At 37.1% G+C, this 21,344-nt stretch overlaps 1 protein-coding gene across 1 annotated transcript in view; it reads right to left on the reverse strand.

Annotated features, from left to right (window-relative positions):
• Nucleotides 1-21,344, reverse strand: part of MEI4 (meiotic double-stranded break formation protein 4) — a 277,533-nt gene that overhangs the window by 46,108 nt on the left and 210,081 nt on the right. The window lies entirely within an intron of this gene.

Raw genomic sequence — 21,344 nt, forward strand, 5'->3', positions numbered from 1 at the left:
CTACCCCCATGATTCAATTATTTCCCACTGGGTACCTCCCACAACACACTGGGATTGTGGGAACTACAATTCAAGATGAGATTTGGGTGAGAATACAGCCAAGTCATATTAGTATCAAATCTCATATAAAGATATTCCCAATAGACTAAGAGTGGATTTATCAGCAGAAACTTTAAAGGCCAGAAGAGAATGGGATAATATATTCAAAGCATTGAAAACAAAATCTGTCAGCCAAGAATATGATGCCCATTAGTTATCCTTCCAAAGTAAAGGAGAAACAGTCTTTACCAGATAAATACTGAGGGAATTCATCACCAGTAGACTAGCTCTGCAAGAAACACTTAAGGCAGTCCTTCATCTGGAAGCAAAAGGACAATATACATCACCATGGAAACAGAAGGTATTAAACTCAGGGTATAGCAAATACAAAAATAAGAAAAAAAAGGAGTCAAATATTGCTATTACAGAAAGTCAGGAAACCATAATGACAAACAGTAAGAAAAAAAAAAGAAAAAGGATATACAAAAAAATTGGAAAACAATTAGTAAAGTGACAGGAGTAAGTCCTCGTCTATCAATAATATTCTCAAATGTCAACAGAATAAATTCTCCATTTAAGAGATATAGCCTGGCTGAACTGATTGTAAAATATTACCAAACTATAGGCTGCATACAAAAAGTTCACTTTGCTTTCAAAGATGCATACAAAGTGAAGGAATGAAAAAGATATTTCATGCAAATGGAAACCAAAGCAAATAGAAGTACTTATAACTGTATCAGACAAAATAAACTTTAAATCAAAAAGTATAAAAGGAGAGGAAGACAGTAATTATATAATAATAAAGGAATGAATTCAGGAAGATAATATAATAATTCTAAATACACATGCAACCAACACTGAAGCATCCAGATATATAAAGCAATACCAGTAGATCTAAAGAGACAGACAGTCCAATACAATAACAGTTGGCGATTCCAACATCCCCTTCCTAGCATTAGACAGATAATTTAGAAAGAAAATCAACTAAGAAAAACAATCTGACCAATAGACCAAATGAACCTAACATTTATTTGAGGAATATTTTATCCAACAGCTGCAGATACACATTATACTTACCAGCACATAGAACATTCTCTAGGATGGAATATACATTAGGTCACAAAACAAGTCTCAACAAAATTTTAAACATCAATATTATATTTAATATTTTCTCAGACCACAGTGTAATAAAACTAGAAAAAAATAATAAGAGGCCAGGCACGGTGGCTGTTGCCTATAATCCAGCAATTTGGGAGGCGGGGGGGGGGGGGGGGGGGGGGGGGAGTGGATCATCTGAGGTCAGGAGTTCAAAACCAGCGTGGTCAACATTGTGAAAACCTGTCCCTACTAAAAGTACAAAAAGGAGCTGGGCGTGGTGGCAGGTGCCTGTAATTCCAACTACTCAGGAGGCTAAGGCAGGAGAATTGCTTGATCCCAGAAGGTGGAAGTTGCAGTGAGCTGAGATCGGGCCACTGCACTCCACTCCAGCCTGGGTGACAAAAGTGAGACACCATCTCAAAAAAGAAAAAAAAAATGAAAAGAAAAGAAAGAAATAGAAAACGCCCGGAGCAAGATGGCTGAATCGGAACAGCTCCAGCCTCCAGCTTCCAGCGCAAGTGACACAGAAGACGGGTGATTTCTGCATTTTCAACTGAGGTACTGGGTTCATCTCACTGAGGAGTGCCGAAAAATCGGTGCTGGTCAGCTGGTGCAGCCCGACCAGTGAGAGCTGAAGCAGGGCGACGCATCGCCTCACCTGGGAAGTGCAAGGGGGAAGGGAATCCCTTTTCCTAGCCAAGGGAAACCGAGCCACACAACACCCGGAAAATCGGGTAACTCCCACCCTCATACTGTGCTTTACCAAGGGTCTTAGCAAATGGCACACCAGGAGATTATATCCAACACCTGGCCGGGAGGGTCCCACGCCCAAGGAGCCTCCCTCATTGCTAGCACAGCAGTCTGAGATCTAAATGCAAGACAGCAGCGAGGCTGGGGAGGGGCGCCCGCAACTGCTGAGGCTGAAGTAGGTAAACAAGGCCTACCGGAAGCTCGAACTGCGTGGAGCCCACCACACTCAAGGAGGCCTGCCTGTCTCTATAGACTCCACCTCTGGGGACAGGGCATAGCTAAACAAAAAGCAGCAGAAACCTATACAGATGTAAATGACCCTGTCTGACAGCTTTGAAGAGAGCAGTGGATCTTCCAGCATGGAGGTTGAGATCTGAGAATGTACAGACTGCCTGCTCAAGTGGGTCCCTGACCCCTGAGTAGCCTAACTGGGAAACAACCCCCACTAGGGGCAGTCTAACACCCCACAACTCGCAGGGTGGAGTACACCCCTGAGAGGAAGCTTCCAAAGTAAGAATCAGACAGGTACACTCGCTGTTCAGCAATATTCTATCTTCTGCAACCTCTGCTGCTGATATCCAGGCAAACAGGGTCTGGAGTGAACCTCAAGCAATACCCAACAGACAAACAGCTGAGTGTCCTGACTGTTAGAAGGAAAACTAACAAACAGAAAGGACACCCACACCAAAACCCCATCAGTATGTCACCATCACCAAAGACCAAAGGCAGATAAAACCACAAAGATGGGGAAAAAGCAGGGAAGAAAAGCTGGAAATTCAAAAACTCAAAGCGCATCTCCCCGTCCAAAGGAATGCAGCTCATCGCCAGCAATGGATCAAAAACCTGGATGGAGAATGACTTTGAAGAGTTGAGAGAAGAACGCTTCAGTCGATCAAATTTCTCAGAGCTAAAGGAGGAACTAAGTACCCAGTGCAAATAAATTAAAAATCTTGAAAAAAGGATGGAAGAATGGATAACTGGAATAATCAATGCAGAGAAGGCCATAAATGAACTGATACAGATAAAAACCATGACACAAGAACTACGTGACAAATGCACAAGCTTCAGTAACCGACTGGATCAACTGGAAGAAAGAGTATCAATGATTGAAGATCAAATGAATGAAATGAAGCAAGAAGAGAAGGGTAAAGAAAAAAAGGAAAAAGAAATGAACAAAGCCTCCAAGAAATATGGGATTATGTGAAAAGACCAAATCTACGTCTGAGTGGTGTGCCTGAAAGTGAGGGGGAAAATGGAACCAAGTTGGAAAACACTCTTGAGGATATCATCAAGGAGAACTTACCCAACCTAGTAGGGCAGGCCAACATTCAAATTCAGGAAATACAGAGAACACCACAAAGATATTCCTCGAGAAAAGCAACTCCAAGACACATAATTATCAGATTCACCAAAGATGAAATGAAGGAAAAACTGTTAAGGGCAGCCAGAGAGAAAGGTCAGGTTACACACAAAGGGAAGCCCATCAGACTAACAATAGATCTCTCAGCAGAAACTCTCCAAGCCAGAAGACAATAGGGGCCAATATTCAACATTCTTAAAGAAAAGAATTCTCTTTTTTTGAAATTTATTTTTATTTTTTTATTATACTTTAAGTTCTAGGGTACATGTGCATAATGTGCAGGTTTGTTACATATGTATCCTTGTGCCACGTTGGTGTGCTGCACCCATCAACTCATCAGCACCCATCAACTCGTCATTTACATCAGGAATAACTCCCAATGCAATCCCTCCTCCTACCCCCTCCCCGTGATAGGCCCCGGTGTGTGATGTTCCCATTCCCGAGTCCAAGTGATCTCATTGTTCAGTTCCCACCTATGAGTGAGAACATGCGGTGTTGGGTTTTCTGTTCTTGTGATAGTTCGCTGAGAATGATGGTTTCCAGCTGCATCCATGTCCCTACAAAAGACACAAACTCATCCTTTTTTATGGCTGCATAGTATTCCATGGTGTATATGTGCCACGTTTTCTTAATCCAGTCTGTCACTGATGGACATTTGGGTTGATTCCAAGTCTTTGCAATTGTAAATAGTGCCGCAATAAACATACGTATGCATGTGTCTTTACAGCAGTATGATTTATAATCCTTTGGGTATATAACCAGTAATGGGATGGCTGGGTCATATCGTACTTCTAATTCTAGATCCTTGAGGAATTGCCATACTGTTTTCCATAATGGTTGAACTAGTTTTCAATCCCACCAACACTGTAAAAATGTTCCTATTTCTCCACAACCTCTCCAGCACCTGTTGTTTCCTGACTTTTTAATGATTGCCATTCTAACTGGTGTGAGATGGTATCTCATTGTGGTTTTGATTTGCATTTCTCTGATGGCTAGTGATGAAGAGCATTCTTCATGTGTCTGTTGGCTGTATGAATGTCTTCTTTTGAGAAATGTCTGTTCATACCCTTTGCCCAATTTTTGATGGGGTTGTTTGTTTTTTCTTGTGAATTTGTTTGAGTTCTTTGTAGGTTCTGGATATTAGCCCTTTGTCAGATGAGTAGATTGCAAAAATTTTCTCCCATTCTGTAGGCTGCCTGTTCACTCTGAGGGTAGTTTCTTTTGCGGTGCAGAAGCTCTTTAGTTTACTTAGGTCCCATTTGTCAATTTTGGCTTCTGTTGCCATTGCTTTTGGTGTTTTAGACATGAAGTTCTTGCCCATGCCTATGTCCTGAATGGTACTCCCTAGGTTTTTATCTAGGGTTTTTATGGTATTAGGTCTAACATTTAAGTCGCTAATCCATCTTGAATTAATTTCCGTATAAGGAGTAAGGAAAGGATCCAGTTTCAGCTTTCTACTTATGGCTAGCCAATTTTCCCAGCACCATTTACTAAACAGGGAATCTTTTCCCCATTTCTTGTTTCTCTCAGGTTTATAAAAGATCAGATGGCTGTAGATGTGTGGTATTATTTCTGAGGACTCTGTTTTGTTCCGTTGGTCTATATCTCTGTTTTGGTACCAGTACCATGCTGTTTTGGTTACTGTAGCCTTGTAGTATAGTTTGAAGTCAGGTAGTGTGACGCTTCCAGCTTTGTTCTTTTCACTTAGGATTGCCTTGGCAATGTGGGCTCTTTTTTGGTTCCATATGACCTTTAAGGCAGTTTTTTCCAATTCTGTGAAGAAACTCATTGGTAGCTTGATGGGGATGGCATTGAATCTGTAAATTACCTTGGGCAGTATGGCCATTTTCACAATTATGATTCTTCCTATCCATGAGCATGGTATGTTCTTCCTTTGTTTGTGTCCTCTTTTATTTCGCTGAGCAGTGGTTTGTAGTTCTCCTTGAAGAGGTCCTTTACATCCCTTGTAAGTTGGATTCCTAGGTATTTTATGCTCTTTGAAGCTATTGTGAATGGGAGTTCACTCGTGATTTGACTCTCTCTTTGTGTGTTACTGGTGTATAAGAAAGCTTGTGATTTTTGCAGATTGATTTTGTATCCTGAGACTTTGCTGAAGTTTCTTATCAGCTTAAGGAGATTCTGGGCTGAGACCATGGGGTTTTCTAAATATACAATCATGTCATCTGCAAACAGGGACAATTTGACTTCTTCTTTTCCTAACTGAATACCCTTGATATCTTTCTCTTGCCTGATTGCCCTAGCCAGAACTTCCAACACTATGTTGAATAGGAGTGGTGAGAGAGGACATCCCTGTCTTGTGCCAGTTTTCAAAGGGAATTTTTCCAGTTTTTGCCCATTCAGACTGGCAAACTGGATAAAGAGTGAAGACCCATCAGTCTGCTGTATTCAGGAGACCTATCTCACATGCAGAGACATACATAGGCTCAAAATAAAGGGATGGAGAAAAATCTACCATGCAAATGGAGAACAAAAAAAAAGCAGCAGTTGCAATACTAGTCTCTGATAAAACAGACTTTAAACCATCAAAGATCAAAAGAGACAAAGAAGGCCATTATATAATGGTAAAGGGATCAATGAAACAGGAAGAGCTAACTATCCTAAATATATATGCACCCAAAACAGGAGCACCCAGATTCATAAAGCAAGTCCTTAGAGACTTCCAAGGAGACTTAGACTCCCATACAATAATAATGGGAGACTTCAACACCCCACTTTCAACATTAGACAGATCAATGAGACAGAAAGTTTACAAGGATATCCAGGAATTGAACTCATCTCTGCAGCAAGCAGATCTAACAGACATCTACAGAACTCTCCACTCCAAATCAACAGACTATACATTCTTCTCAGCACCACACCACACTTATTCAAAAATTGACCACATAATTGGAAGTAAAGCACTTCTCAGCAAATGCACAAGAACAGAAATCATAACAAACTGTGTCTCAGACCACAGTGCAATCAAACTAGAACTCAGGACGAAGAAACTCAATCAAAACCACTCAAATACATGGAAACTGAATAACCTGCTCCTGAATGACTACTGGGTACATAACGAAATGAAGGCAGAAATAAAGATGTTCCTTCAAACCAACGAGAGCAAAGATACAACATGCCAGAATCTCTGGGACACATTTAAAGCAGTGTGTAGAGGCAAATTTGTAGCACTAAATGCCCACAAGAGAAAGCAGGAAAGATCTAAAATGGACACTCTAACATCACAATTAAAAGAACTAGAGAAGCAAGAGCAAACACATTCAAAAGCTAGCAGAAGGCAAGAAATAACTAAGATCAGAGCAGAACTGAAGGAGATAGAGACACAAAAAACCCTCAAAAAATCAATGAATCCAGTAGTTGGTTTTTTGAAAAGATCAACAAAATTGATAAACCGCTAGCAAGACTAATAAAGAAGAAAAGAGAGTAGAATCAAATAGACGCAATAAGAAATGATAAAGGGGATATCACCACCGACCCCACAGAAATACAAACTACCATCAGAGAATACTATCAACACCTCTATGCAAATCAACTAGAAAACCTAGAAGAAATGGACACTTACACTCTCCGAAGACAAAACCAGGAAGACATTGAATCCCTGAATAGACCAATAGCAGGCTCTGAAATTGAGGCAACAATTAATAGCCTACCAACCAGAAAAAGTCCAGGACCAGACGGATTCACATCCGAATTCGACCAGAGGTACAAGGAGGAGCTGGTACCATTCCCTCTGAAAGTATTCCAATCAATTGAAAAAGAGGGAATCCTCCCTAACCCATTTTATGAGGACAGCATCATCCTGATACCAAAGCCTGGCAGAGACACAACAAAAAAAGAGAATTTTTGACCAATATCCCTGATGAACATTGATGCAAAAATCCTCAATAAAATACTGGCAAACCAAATCCAGCAGCACATCAAAAAGCTTATACATCATGATCAAGAGGGCTTCATCCCTGGGATGCAAGGCTGGTTCAACATATGCAAATCAATAAACATAATCTAGCACATAAACAGAACCAAAGACAAAAACCACATGATTGTCTCAATAGATGCAGAAAAGTCCTCTGACAAAATTCAACAGCCCTTCATGCTAAAAACGCTCAATAAAATCGGTATTGATGGAACGTATCTCAAAATAAGAGCTATTTATGACAAACCCACAGCCAATATCATACTGAATGGGTAAAAATTGGAAGCATTCCCTTTGAAAACTGGCACAAGACAGGGATACCCTCTCTCACCACTCCTATTCAACATAGTGTTGGAAGTTCTGGCTAAGGCAATCAGGTAAGAGAAAGATATCAAGGGTATTCAGTTAGGAAAAGAAGAAGTCAAATTGTCCCTGTTTGCAGATGACATGATTGTATATTTAGAAAACCCCATGGTCTCAGCCCAGAATCTCCTTAAGCTGATAAGAAACTTCAGCAAAGTCTCAGGATACAAAATCAATCTGCAAAAATCACAAGCATTCTTATACACCAGTAACACACAAAGAGAGAGTCAAATCACGAGTGAACTCCCATTCACAATAGCTTCAAAGAGCATAAAATACCTAGGAATCCAACTTACAAGGGATGTGAAGGACCTCTTCAAGAACTACAAACCACTGCTCAGTGAAACAAAAGAGGACACGAACAAATGGAAAAACATACCATGCTCATGGATAGGAAGAATCAATATTGTGAAAATGGCCATACTGCCCATGGTAATTTGTAGATTCAATGCCATCGTCATCAAGCTACCAATGAATTTCTTCATAGAATTGGAAAAAAACTGCTGTAAAATTCATATGGAACCAAAAAAGAGCCCACATTGCCAAGACAATCCTAAGCCAAAAGAACAAAGCTGGAGGCATCATGCTACCTGACTTCAAACTATACTACAAGGCTACAGTAACCAAAACAACATGGTCCTGGTACAAAACAGAGATATAGACTAATGGAACAGAACAGAGCCCTCATAAATAATACCACACATCGACCTGATCTTTGACCAACCTGACAATAACAAGAAATGGGGAAAGGATTCCCTATTTAATAAATGGTGCTGGGAAAATTGCCTAGCCATAAGTAGAAAGCTGAAACTGGATCCTTTCCTTACTCCTTATACGAAAATAATTCAAGATGGATTAGAGACTTAAATGTTAGACCTAATACCATAAAAACCCTAGAAGAAAACCTAGGGAGTACCATTCGTGACATAGGCATGGGCAAGGACTTCATGTCTAAAACACCAAAAGCAATGGCAACAGAAGCCAAAATTGACAAATGGGATCTAATTAAACTAAAGAGCTTCTACACAGTAAAAGAAGCTACCATCAGAGTGAACAGGCAACCTACAGAATGGGAGAAAATTTTTGCAATCTACTCATCTGACAAAGGGCTAATATCCAGGACCTACAAAGAACTCAAACAAATTTACAAAAAAAAAAAAAAAACCCAAGCAACCCCATCAAAAATTGGGCAAAGGATATGAACAGACATTTCTCAAAAGAAGACATTCATACAGCCAACAGATACACGAAAAAAATGCTCGTTATCACTGGCCATCAGAGAAATACAAATCAAAACCATAATGAGATACCATCTCACACCAATTAGAATGGCAATCATTAAAAAGTCAGGAAACAACAGGTGCTGGAGAGGATGTGGAGAAATAGGAACACTTTTACACTGTTGTTGGGATTGCAAATTAGTTCAACTATTGTGGAAAACAGTATGGCGATTCCTCAGGGATCTAGAACTAGAAATACCATATGACTTAGCCATCCCATTACTGGGTATATACCCAAAGAATTATAAATCACGCTGCTATAAAGACACATGCACACGTATGTTTATTGCAGTACTATTCACAATAGCAAAGACTTGGAATCAACCCAAATGTCCACCTGTGACAGACTGGATTAAGAAAATGTGGCACATATACACCATGGAATACTATGCAGCCATAAAAAAGGATGAGTACATGTCCTTTGTAGAGACATGAATGCAGCTGGAAACCATCATTCTCAGGAAACTATCGCAAAAACAGAAAACCAAACACTGCATGTTCTCACTCATAGGTGGGAATTGAACAATGAGATCACTTGGACACAGGAAGGGGAACATCACACACCGGGGCATATTATGAGGAGGGGGGAGGGATTGCATTGGGAGTTATACCTGATGTAAATGACGAGTTGATGGGTGCTGACGAGTTGATGGATGCAGCACACCAACATGGCACATGTATACATATGTAACAAACCCTCACGTTGACAACATTTACCCTAGAACTTAAAGTATATAAAAAAAAGAAATAAATAAAACCTGGATATTTGGAAATTGCACAAATAAATATAAATTAAACAAAATGACCATGAATGACCATTGGGTCAATGAAACAATTAAGAAGGAAAAATAAAAAGACCTCTTGATACAAAATAAAATGGAAACACAACATACTATGAGATACCAATAAGATTCTGCAAAGGCAGTGCTCAGAGAGAAGCTTAAAGCAATAAATGTTTACCTCAAAAATTAGAAAAATTTCAAATAAACAACATAACAATAAACACCAAGGAACTAAAAAAGAAAGAACAAACCAAATCCAAAATTAGTTGACAAAAAGAAGTAATAAGAAATAGAGCAGAACTAAATGAAATGGAGACTGAAAAAATACAAAGGATAAATTAATCTAAAACTTAGATTTATGAGAAGATAAGCAAAATATATAAACCATTAGCTGGGCAACCAAAAAAGGGAAGAAGAGAGAAGACCCAAATAAAATCAATATGAAAATGAAGACATTAAAACCAATACCACAGAAATACAAAACCCCATTAAATGTTAATATAAACAATTATACAGTAACAGGGCTGGGTGCGGTTGCTCATGTCTGTAATCCCAGCACTTTGGGAGGCCAAGGTGGGCAGATCACTTCAGGTTGGGAGTTCAAGACCAGCCTGGCCAACATAGTGAAACCCCATCTCTACTAAAAATACAAAACAATTAGCCAACCATCGTGGTGGGTGCCTGTAATTCCAGCTACTTGGGAGGCTGAAGCAGGAGAATCGCTTGAACCTGAAAGGCAGAGGTTGCAGTAAGCCAAGCTTACACCACTGCACCCCAGCCTGGGCAAGAGAGTGAGACTCCATCTCACAAAAACAAAACAAAACAAAACAAACAAAAAAACTGGAAAATCTAAAAGAAATGGGTCAATTCTTGGATACATATAACCTACCAAGATTGACTTGGGAAGACACAGAAAACATGAGCAAAGCAATAATGAGTAACAAGATTGAATCAGTAAAGCCTCTCAACAAAGAAAAGCGCAGGACTGATGGCACTACTGATGAGTTCTGTCAAACTTATTAAGAAGAACTAACATGAATTCTTCTCAAATATTCCAAAAAAGTTGAGGTGGAGGGATTCTTCCTAACTCATTATATTATTCCAGTATTATTCTCATAGAAAATAACAGATAAGGAAACAATTATAAAAAGAAAACTATAGGCCAATATCCCTGATGAACATAAATGCAAAATTTTTCAACAAAAAACTAGCAAACCAAATCTAACAGCACATCAAAGTGGTAATACACCATAATCAGATCCTAGAGATGTAAAAATAGTGCAACATACACTAATCAATAAACAAGATACATTATATCAACAGAATGAGGGAAAAAGTTATAATCTTAGATTTAGAAAAAGCATTTGGTAAAATTTAACATCTTCTCCTGATAAAAATTCTCAAGAAAGTAGGCAAAGAAGGAATATACCTCAATATAATAAAGGCCATATACAAAAACCCACAGCTAACACCACACTGGACTGGGAGAAGCTGAAAACCTTTCCTTTAATAACTGGAACAAGACAAAGATGCCCACTTTAACTATACTTATTCAACACAGTACTGGAAATCCTAGGCAGAGCAATCAGACAAGGAAGAAATAAAATGCATTTCAGTATAGTTGAAGGATACAAATCAATGTACAAAAGTCATTATCTTGGCCAGATGCGATAGCTATACCTATACCTATAATCTCAGCACTTTGGGAGGCTGACGCAAGTGGATTGCTTGAGCCGTGCAGTTTGAGACTAGCCTGGGCAACATGGCAAAACCTCATCTCTACAAAAAACACAAAAATAAAAATTAGCTGGGCATAGTGGTGCATGCCTGTAGTCCCAGCTACCTGGGAGGCCGAAGTGAGAGAACTGCTTGAGCCTGGAAGGTTGAGGCTGCAGTGAGCTATGACTGCACCACTGCGCTCTAGCCTGGGTGACGCAGTTAGCCCCTATCTAAAAATTTTTTTTAAAAAGTCACTAGTATTTCTATACAGTAAAAACAAACTATTTGAAAAAGAAATCAAGAAAGCAATCCCATTTAAATAGCCACACACAAAACACCTGGGAATAAATCTAACCATAGAGGTGAAAAAACTCTACAAGGAAAATTACAAACTTCTGATGAAAGCAATGGAAGAGGATACAAACATATGGAAAAACATCCCATGCTCAGGGATTGGAAGAGTCAATCTTGTTAAGATGACCATGCTACTCAAAGTAATATAAAGATACAATGCAATGCCTATAAAAATACCAAAGACACTCTCCAAAGAAATAGAAAAAACAATCCTAATATTTGTATACAACCACAAATGAACCCAAATAACCAATTCAATCCTTCGCAAAAAGTACAAAACTGGAAGCATCACACTACCTGCCTTCAAAATATACTACATGACTATAGTAACCAAACCAGCATGGTATTGGTATAAAAACAGGCACATCCACCAAAGTAACAGAATAGAGAACCTAGAAACAAATGCATGTATTTACAGCCAACTGATTTTCAACAGAGGTATCAGAAACACACATTAGGAAAAAGACACTCACTTCAATAAATGGGGCTGAGACAACTGGATATCCAAAGGGAAAAATAATGAAACCAAACCCCTATCTCTCATGATGTATAAAAATCAACTCAAAACAGATTGAAGATTTACATGTAAGAGCCCAAATTATAGAACTACTAGAAGAAAACAGGGGAACTGCTTCAGGATATTGGTGTAGACAATGATTTTACTGCTATAAATTCAAAATGACAAGCAACAAAAACAGAAATAGACACATATTACTATTACATTAAACTAAAAAGCTTCTGCACAACAAAGGAAAAATCAACAGAGTGAAGGAACAACCTGTTAAATGTGGGAAAATATTTGCAAACTGTTCATCTCACAAGGAACGAATATCCAGAATATACAAAGAATTTCAAGAAGTCAACACCAAAAATAAAAAATATAATTAAAAAGTGGGAAAGGAATTTGAATAATTTCTTGAGAATACGTACAAGTGGGCAATAGGTATAAGGAAAAATACTCAACATCATTAGTCATAAGGGACGTGAATACAAAAACAAAATGAGATATCATCTCACTTAGTATTACAATGGCTATTATCCAAAAGACAAAAAATAACAACTGTTGGTGAGGATGCAGAGGAAAATAACTGTTGGGGAGGGAATGTAGATCTGGATAGTCATTATGGAAAACAGTATGGAAGTTTCTAACAAAACCTTAAAGTACAACTACCAGGCAATCCTGCAATACCATTACCAAGTATTTATCCAAAGAAAGGAAATCAGTATATCAAATATACACATGCACCCCCACTGTTCATTGTAGCACTATTCACCTTAGCCAACATACTGAATAAAACAAACTGTCCATCAATAAATGAATAAACAAAGACAATGTGATATATATATATATCTCACACAAAAGCATTTCACTGTGAATATATGTATATAAACATGCACACACACACAATAGTATTGTTCAATTAAAAAAAAATCCTGTCATTTGCAGCAAAGTGTCATTTGCAGATGGAATTGAAGGTCATTATGTCATGTGAAGTAAGCCAGGCAGAGAAGACAAACATTGCAGATTGTCACTCATATGTGTGAGCTAAAAAAGTTGCTCCCATGAAGGTAGAGATTAGAATATTTACTAGAGGCTCACGGCGGGGGTGGGAGAGTTGGAGATGAAGACAAGTTCCTTAATGTTTATATACAGTTAGAAAAGGTAAGTTCTTGTGTTCCATAGCACTGTAGGGTGACTATAATTAACAATAATTTATTATATATTTCAAAATGGCTAGAAGATGAGAAATGTTGCCCACACAAAGAAATGATAAATGTTTGAGATGAGGCATATCCTAAATACTTTGATTTGATCATTACACATATTCAAAATATTACACATACTCCATAAATATGTGCAATTGTGCATACATTAAAAAAAGACACTACTAAAAAAGCTCTTCTCATCTTTTTTCAGATACATCTGGTAAAACTAATATCATGTATTCTGAGAAACTACCTACATTTGTGAGATGGATCAACTAATTTACTCAACCAATGCATGTATGAACCTGGACATATGCTTTATAAGCGATTATTTTCTGGAAAAAAATATCCATAGTAAGTTCACTATCATTAGTTAATATCAAAGATAGATCTCAAATAAAAATTGAGCACATTTTAAAAGTACTTATATTTTTTCTTAATTTTAGTCTGAAATTTTAATAAATTTTACATTTTTGGGGAACTAAATTAGAAGAGTGTTACATTCTTTCTTCAAATTAACGTCCCAATATATTGTCTGGATTGATATAAAAATGACATTAAGAACTTTACATAAGATATTTAATACTACAACGAAAATCCTCTAAATACTCCAAGAAAGTGGTTTCAGCAGAATAAAAATATTTTATATAAATGCTTTTTCATACTGTAATTCATTGTTTCATATGTAAAGAAATGCAATTCCTTGTAAAATGTTCCACTTATTGGGAACAAAGCCCACTTATCTGGATGTCTAGTTTCTAAATGTTAAGCATCTGGTAATTTGCAGGCCCTGAGACAGTGAAAAGGCTTCCACTAAACCTTCCTGGTAGACTACAGGAAGTAGTCTATGCAGGGAAGTCACTGATACCTCTCAACTCACATCAGAGCTAATTCATATCCTCTCAACCCCCATCAGAGCTAATTCTAATGGTAAGAAGGTCAGAGGACAAAATGCTACCAAAGGAGATTCCTAAAGGTGAAAACTGAGAGCAAAGAGGAACATACAACTCCAACATTAAACTTTCTGGGTCTTTTAGAGTGGGAAAGACTCTCAATATACTTGCATCGCCTCCAAGAATATAACTATGACACAATTCAAAACAGATGATTATTCTAAAAAATGTGGGAATGATGGAGATTGAGTATAATCATGTGCTTGATGATCCAATCAATCATGGCTATTTAAAACACTAATAATTCTGTGAACCACCAGGTTTGGTGTAGTTATCTGGTTAGTGAACACACTGATATACCAGGAGGGTGATGCCCTCTGATTCCACGGGAAGATAGCACATAAGCATTGGGTTCAGGGACTCTTCCAGACCTCACTTTATGTGTTTCTTATTTGGCAGATCTTGATTTATGCACATGGTTTCCTGAGTTCTGTAGGTCACTCTAGCAAATTATTGACTTAAAGGAAATCACAGGAACTCTCCCATATTTGAATCCATTTGTTCAGAAATGTAGGTGGCTAGAAAACCTCTGAACTTGCAGTTGGCACCTGAAGTGAGAGTAATCTTACCAGTAACTGCGCCTGTAACCTATAGTGCCTGCACTAATTCCAGGTGGTTACCATCATAACTGAATTGAATTGGAATACACTAATGTGTCTGGAAATTGAGTTAAATTATGGGAATGTATGCAAATGACCTAAGGAAGTCACAAAAATATAAAATAAATTTCACAAGAATTTCCCCTTATATTTCATACTTTCATGACCTCATGTAATACTGTTCAATTAGCTACCCCTTGATGTCTAAGACACTCACTTTTTCCAGCTCATAATCATTCAATTAATACGGAAGATGGCACAGGCTGTCCAAAAAATAGATGCTCATAAGCATCAAAGGTGTGAGGAAGGGAGAGACATAACCAACAGATAAGGAGCATATTTAAATAGATCTACCCCTGTGTTTTCCATTGAAACCCAGATGCAAGGGCAGCAGCATATAGCTAACCATGTGGAAAATGCAACTAGCTATGTGTTTGTATGTATGGTTTCCACAAATTTGACCTAGGCAGTTATTCAGAATATAGAATGAGTCAGAAGTCATTAGAAACACTTAAATGTTGTTTTGCAATACTTCTATATAATAAAATGAAATTTTGAAAAAGGTATACTTTGTCCAGAATTTTTTTTTTTTTTTCTAAACATTAGACCCAGGAGGCTCTTCCTGTAAAAAGGGTTCTGTTGTTGAAGAAGATTAAAATGATTGAATAGTATAATTATCTTCTTGGAGACCCATAATTTAAATAGGAACTTTCAGATGCTTTCAGCAAACTAGTCTGTTTACCACAATGTTTTGAACATAGAAGGCTTCTTTGTTTATTCACAGAGAATCAGTGTCCTGCAGAATACAATGTTGAGACTAAGAAGTAATTTTAAAAAGGCTAACATAAGCTTTAAAAGACAGTAAGTAGTTACAAAAAAAAAATCTAGACACTTTCAGGTGTCAAAAAAAAAAAAAAGATGAGGTCATGTTTACTGACATCAATAAACGTATGTACTCCAAAAAATACACTCATCATTACTGCAGGCTGATTTTTAATTTCAATTAAAAACCATATAAAATGTATCTGAATTTCTATATGAAGAACCTAATGTTTTTTTAGATCCAGAGCTAAAGGACTACTTCACTAAGGTGAACAACTCAGAAAAGAAAATTTCTATCCATTTTCCTGAAATTGTTTTGTTGAAGAGAAATCCATTAGTAAGCTTTCAAGAATTTTTCTGTTTCAAAGAGTCATTTACATTCCTCTACAGGCAATCTGTTTTTGAAGTGTGCAGCAGGAGGATGGGTGGTGTCTTCTTTCATAACTAGTGTCACTTAAGAGGTCAAGAACGCTTGGGTAAGTTCTTTGCAGATTCTTTCAGAGTAAGCAAAAAAGTGACTTTCTGTTCTTTCTGTTCATACTTTTATGTTTCACTTAAGACTTTGGGAAAGACGAACTGTTTTCCTTATTAATTTTCTCCAAAATTTTATCATTAAAAATAACAGATTCTTTTTTTCTTTTTTTTATTATACTTTAAGTTCTGGGGTACATGTGCACAATATGCAGGTTTGTTACATATGTATACATGTGCCATGTTGGTGTGCTGCACCCATTAACTTGTCATTTACATTAGGTATATCTCCTAATGCTATCCCTCCCCCAAACCCCCACCCCACGACAGGCCCCGGTGTGTGATGTTCCCCTTCCTGTGTCCAAGTGTTCTCATTGTTCACTTCCCACCTATGAATGAGAACATGCGGCGTTCGGTTTTTTTGTCCTTGTGATAGTTTGTTGAGAATGATGGTTTCCAGCTTCGTCCACGTCCCTGCAAAGGACATGAACTCATTCTCTTTTATGGCTGCATAGTATTCCATGGTGTATATGTGTCACATTTTCTTAGTCTATCATTGATGGACATTTGGGTTGTTTCCAAGTCTTTGCTATTGTGAATAGTGCCACAATAAACATACGTGTGCATGTGTCTTCATAGCAGCATGATTTATAATCCTTTGGGTATATACCCAGTAATGGGATGGCTGGGTCAAATGTTATTTCTAGGTCTAGATCCTTGAGGAATTGCCACACTGTCTTCTACAATGGTTGAACTAGTTTACAGTCCCACCAACAGTGTAAAAGTGTTCCTGTTTCTCCACATGCTCTCCAGAGCCTGGTGTTTCCTGACTTTTTAATGATTGCCATTCTAACTGGTGTGAGATGGTATCTCACTGTGGTTTTGATTTGCATTTTTCTGATGGCGAGTGATAATGAGCATTTGTTCATGTGTCTGTTGGCTGCATGTCTTCTTTTGAGAAGTGTCTGTTCATATCCTTCACCACTTTTTGATAGGGTTGTTTTTTTCTTGTACATTTGTTTGAGTTCTTTGTAGGTTCTGGATATTAGCCTTTTGTCAGGTGAGTAGATTGCAAAAATTTTCTCCCATTCTGTAGGTTGCCTGTTCACTCTGATGGTAGTTTCTTTTGCTGTGCAGAAGCTCTTTAGTTTAATTAGATCCCATTTGTCAATTTTGGCTTTTGTTGCCATTGCTTTTGGTGTTTTAGATATGAAGTCCTTGCCCATGTCTATGTCCTGAATGGTATTGCCTAGGTTTTCCTCTAGGGTTTGTATGGTTTTAGGTCTAATATTTAAGTTTTTAATCCATCGTGAATTAATTGTTGTATAAGGTGTAAGGAAGGGATCCAGTTTCAGCTTTCTACATATGGCTAGCCAGTTTTCTCAGCACCATTTATTAAATAGGGAATCCTTTCCCCATTTCTTGTTTTTGTCAGGTTTGTCAAAGATCAGATGGTTGTAGATGTGTGGTGTTATTTCTGAGGGCTCTGTTCTGTTCCACTGGTCTATATCACTGTTTTGCTATCAGTACCATGCTGTTTCGGTTACTGTAGCCTTGTAGTATAGTTTGAAGTCAGGTAGTGTGATTCCTCCAGCTTTGTTCTTTTGGCTTAGGACTGTCTTGGCAATGTGGCCTCTTTTTTGGTTCCATATGAACTTTAAAGTAGTTTTTTCCAATTCTGTGAAGAAAGTCATTGGTAGCTTGATAGTGATGGCATTGAATCTATAAATTACCTTGGGCAGTATGGCCATTTTCATGATATTGATTCTTCCTATCCATGAGCATGGAATATTCTTCCATTTGTTTGTGTCCTCTTTTATTTCATTGAGCAGTGGTTTGTAGTTCTCCTTGAAGAAGTTTATACAAAATGGCATAAATACAAAGTTGTATCAGTGATTAAAATATACCCACAATACACGGTGAAAACCCATCTCTACCAAAAATACAAAAAAAATTAGGTGGCCATGGTGGTGGGCACCTGTAGTCCAAGCTACTCTGGAGGCCGAGGCAGGAGCATGACGTGAGCCCGGGAGGCAGAGCTTGCAGTGAGCCAAGATCGTGCCACTGCACTCCAGCCTGGGCAACAGAGTGAGACTCTATCTCCCAAAAAAAAAAAAAAAAAAAAAAAATCCCCACAATAATACATTCAAGGGAGACAAATACAGTTCTTGCCATCATAAGGCTTGTATTCTGGTAATGTGGACAGACACTAAATGAGTAACTGTGTAAATAATTAAGTTCCACGATGGAAAAATGCAGAATTCTCTGATAGAACTCCACTTATTATCACAGTTATTTCTGTCTGCATATAATACTGCTTCTCAGTTACTTTTCTGTTTTTCATCAATAATGAAAGCCACCTCATTCTAAAGCACAGGTGCCCAAATAGAATAGGATTTTTTGAGATAGTTTATTTAAGTATATGTAACAGTCTCTCTATTCTCCTTTGTTTTGGGTTTGCTTCATACGTATGGGGGATCAGATATGGATTCTGAGGATGGAATGTGAAGCCCCAAATCATCTAGGAAGTGCGTTTTTGAAAGCAGATCCTGTAAGGCCCCTGGTCTTGTGTACATTGACAGGTTATTCCTAGCATGGCATGTTCTCCTTGTACAGATCCCGTCTCAGACAACTTCTAAAGCTGCAGAAATATATAGCACAGATCTTAGGGGCACTTTTATCTCTGTGCCCTCAGGGGCACTTTTATCTCTTCAATTAGTAATAGGCTTGGAGTAGCATGGAGAAAGGGATTTTTCAACCCTTAATATTGAGAAAAGTATGCTGTTTGCCATACCATAGTTATGAAATCAAAATGTAAGTATGTGTGACCTAAGAGTTCTAAATTCAGTATTCTGCATAGTCTCACAGAACATTTAAAAACTAGATTTGAAGGGCAGAATAAGCCACTTGTAATTAATTTCTAATTTGGTTTAACTCCATCCATGTGGTTTATCATTTTAAATGTGGTTGATATGCATGGTGTTTATTCTATATATAATACAAGAGAATTCCAAAACATACTTTTCATGTCGTCATTTTATAATTCTCGATGCTTGACTCAGTTTTAGAAATGTAGAAACAGGCAGTTAATATTTTCACAATGTTCATAGCATATAAACAGAAAACATTGTCATGTTTTATTTAATATATTTAATTGCTTAATATGAGAAAATAATATTTACATGCTTTCTATTTTAAATTCAAAGGAAAACAAGTATACACATATATGTCAGTTAATTTGTTTTCTCAGGTTACTTATGTTTAGAAAGATATAATAATACTCTTTTCATGCTGAAGGAATAAATATATGGTCTCCTTAATGATTCTATTTCTCAGCAACATTGAAAAAAATTGGATTCTGACTGCTTTTAAAAGGTAAGTAGTTTAGGTCACTGAGTATGCAAACCTCATGAGATTTTAAATGCTTTCCACCTTCAGTAAGTGTCTATATGTTGCCATACTATACACATTTTCATGTAGAAGCCTGGACTACAGATTAAACTTTAAAATGCTCAGTCTTAGACCCAGACCTCTGTTATTTTAAGTTAAACCACAAGATTTTTTGACTTGACAGTTTTGACCCACAAAAATATCAACTTCACATGATTTAATGTAATAAAAATATATTTATATAGCAATAAATAAAATTCACTTGAGTGGTTTGTGTTATCTGTTGATTAAAAAAATAAACAAAACAAAAGGAAACAACAAATACAACAGCAAACCTGTGAACAAATATCTACAGGTCATTTGAAATTAAAACATCCATTATAAAATAAAGTGGTTATTTAGGATTTAGGATGTTAACATTCTTTAAGCCCAGATTGTTAATGGCCAACTATTCATTTCATGAAATTAACTTTTAAATGATCACTATCTAAAGTTTGCACAATGTCTCCATAATTTCTCTATTATTATGTTCATGTTTTCTGAAGACTTAAAAGCTCATTTGTTATTAATTGTGGATTATACCTAAAAAACTATTTAAAATCATTTATAGTAGGCATCAGGAAAAGTCCTATGATTTATTCAACACTTCATGTTTGGAATATCAATAATCAGTGGTATTTAATTTACTAATTGATTTGTATTTGCCATCTAAAATAGGCCTTAATATAAGGAGGTTTTCTTATATATTTACTTATTACTTATTTTATCTGATTCAAAAAGAAAAATGTATGTAGAAACCCAAGGAAACCAGCTTTTCCCCGGTGACACAATGTCACCTCTGATGACTACTTAGTACCTGAATCAAACCAATCTTTCAAAACTGGTACTGCAAATGAATTGTTTGGTGCATTATATTACTAATTGGCTGAATTATATTTTAATTATTAAAGACTAAGCATCATTAAATACTCCCTGCCCATCTATTTTCATCAAGTTCAACTCATTATGACTTGGTCATCTGGATTTCCTTGTGAAAAGTACCAGTGCAGTTGTCAGAATAGTCATACCATGGATTATCTTTTACAAGCAATCTTTTTTTAGTCCTCACTTAAACTGTTTTTTATTTTCTTATTGTGTCTCAATAAGAATAAAACTTTTTGAAGGAAAGGAGAATAATTCTTACATCTTCCAGTGCCTTTTCTTGGGCTCCTTATCCAATAAGTTTTCCAAAATAAATAAATAAAGGCTGACTGCTTGGTTTCTGGAGCACAGCATTTTCCCCCCTCCAAAACAAAACTATTAGGGAGACAGACACAACAATTTCAAAGTATTCATTTTGTAAAGGGCCAGAGCTGACATTTCTGAATATCACAATTTAAGATGGTTATTCAAGTTTGAACCATAAGCCATCTACATAGATATGTATGTGAGTCAGAAAGGTTGGAAAATCTAAGTGTAAGAAAATCTTCTGTTGTCAGCAACCATCAGCTAGATGATGCTTGAGGGAAATGGCTTAATTTTCCTTCTTTCTGAAAACTGGCATTTCAACTGTCAAAAGATTGTTTTCTGAATACTTGGCCATAAAAAACTGAGCAATGACATATGTTTCAACACAACTTTGAAGGGTTATAAGAGATTTAGAAAAAATATAAACATAATTCATATGTAAACACACTTATATATAAAATGTATATATATATATTTTCACACACACACCCTGTTGGTA

Source organism: Trachypithecus francoisi, unplaced genomic scaffold (assembly GCF_009764315.1).
Source record: "Trachypithecus francoisi isolate TF-2019V2 unplaced genomic scaffold, Tfra_2.0 Lachesis_group15, whole genome shotgun sequence".
NCBI classification, from domain to species: domain Eukaryota; kingdom Metazoa; phylum Chordata; class Mammalia; order Primates; family Cercopithecidae; genus Trachypithecus; species Trachypithecus francoisi.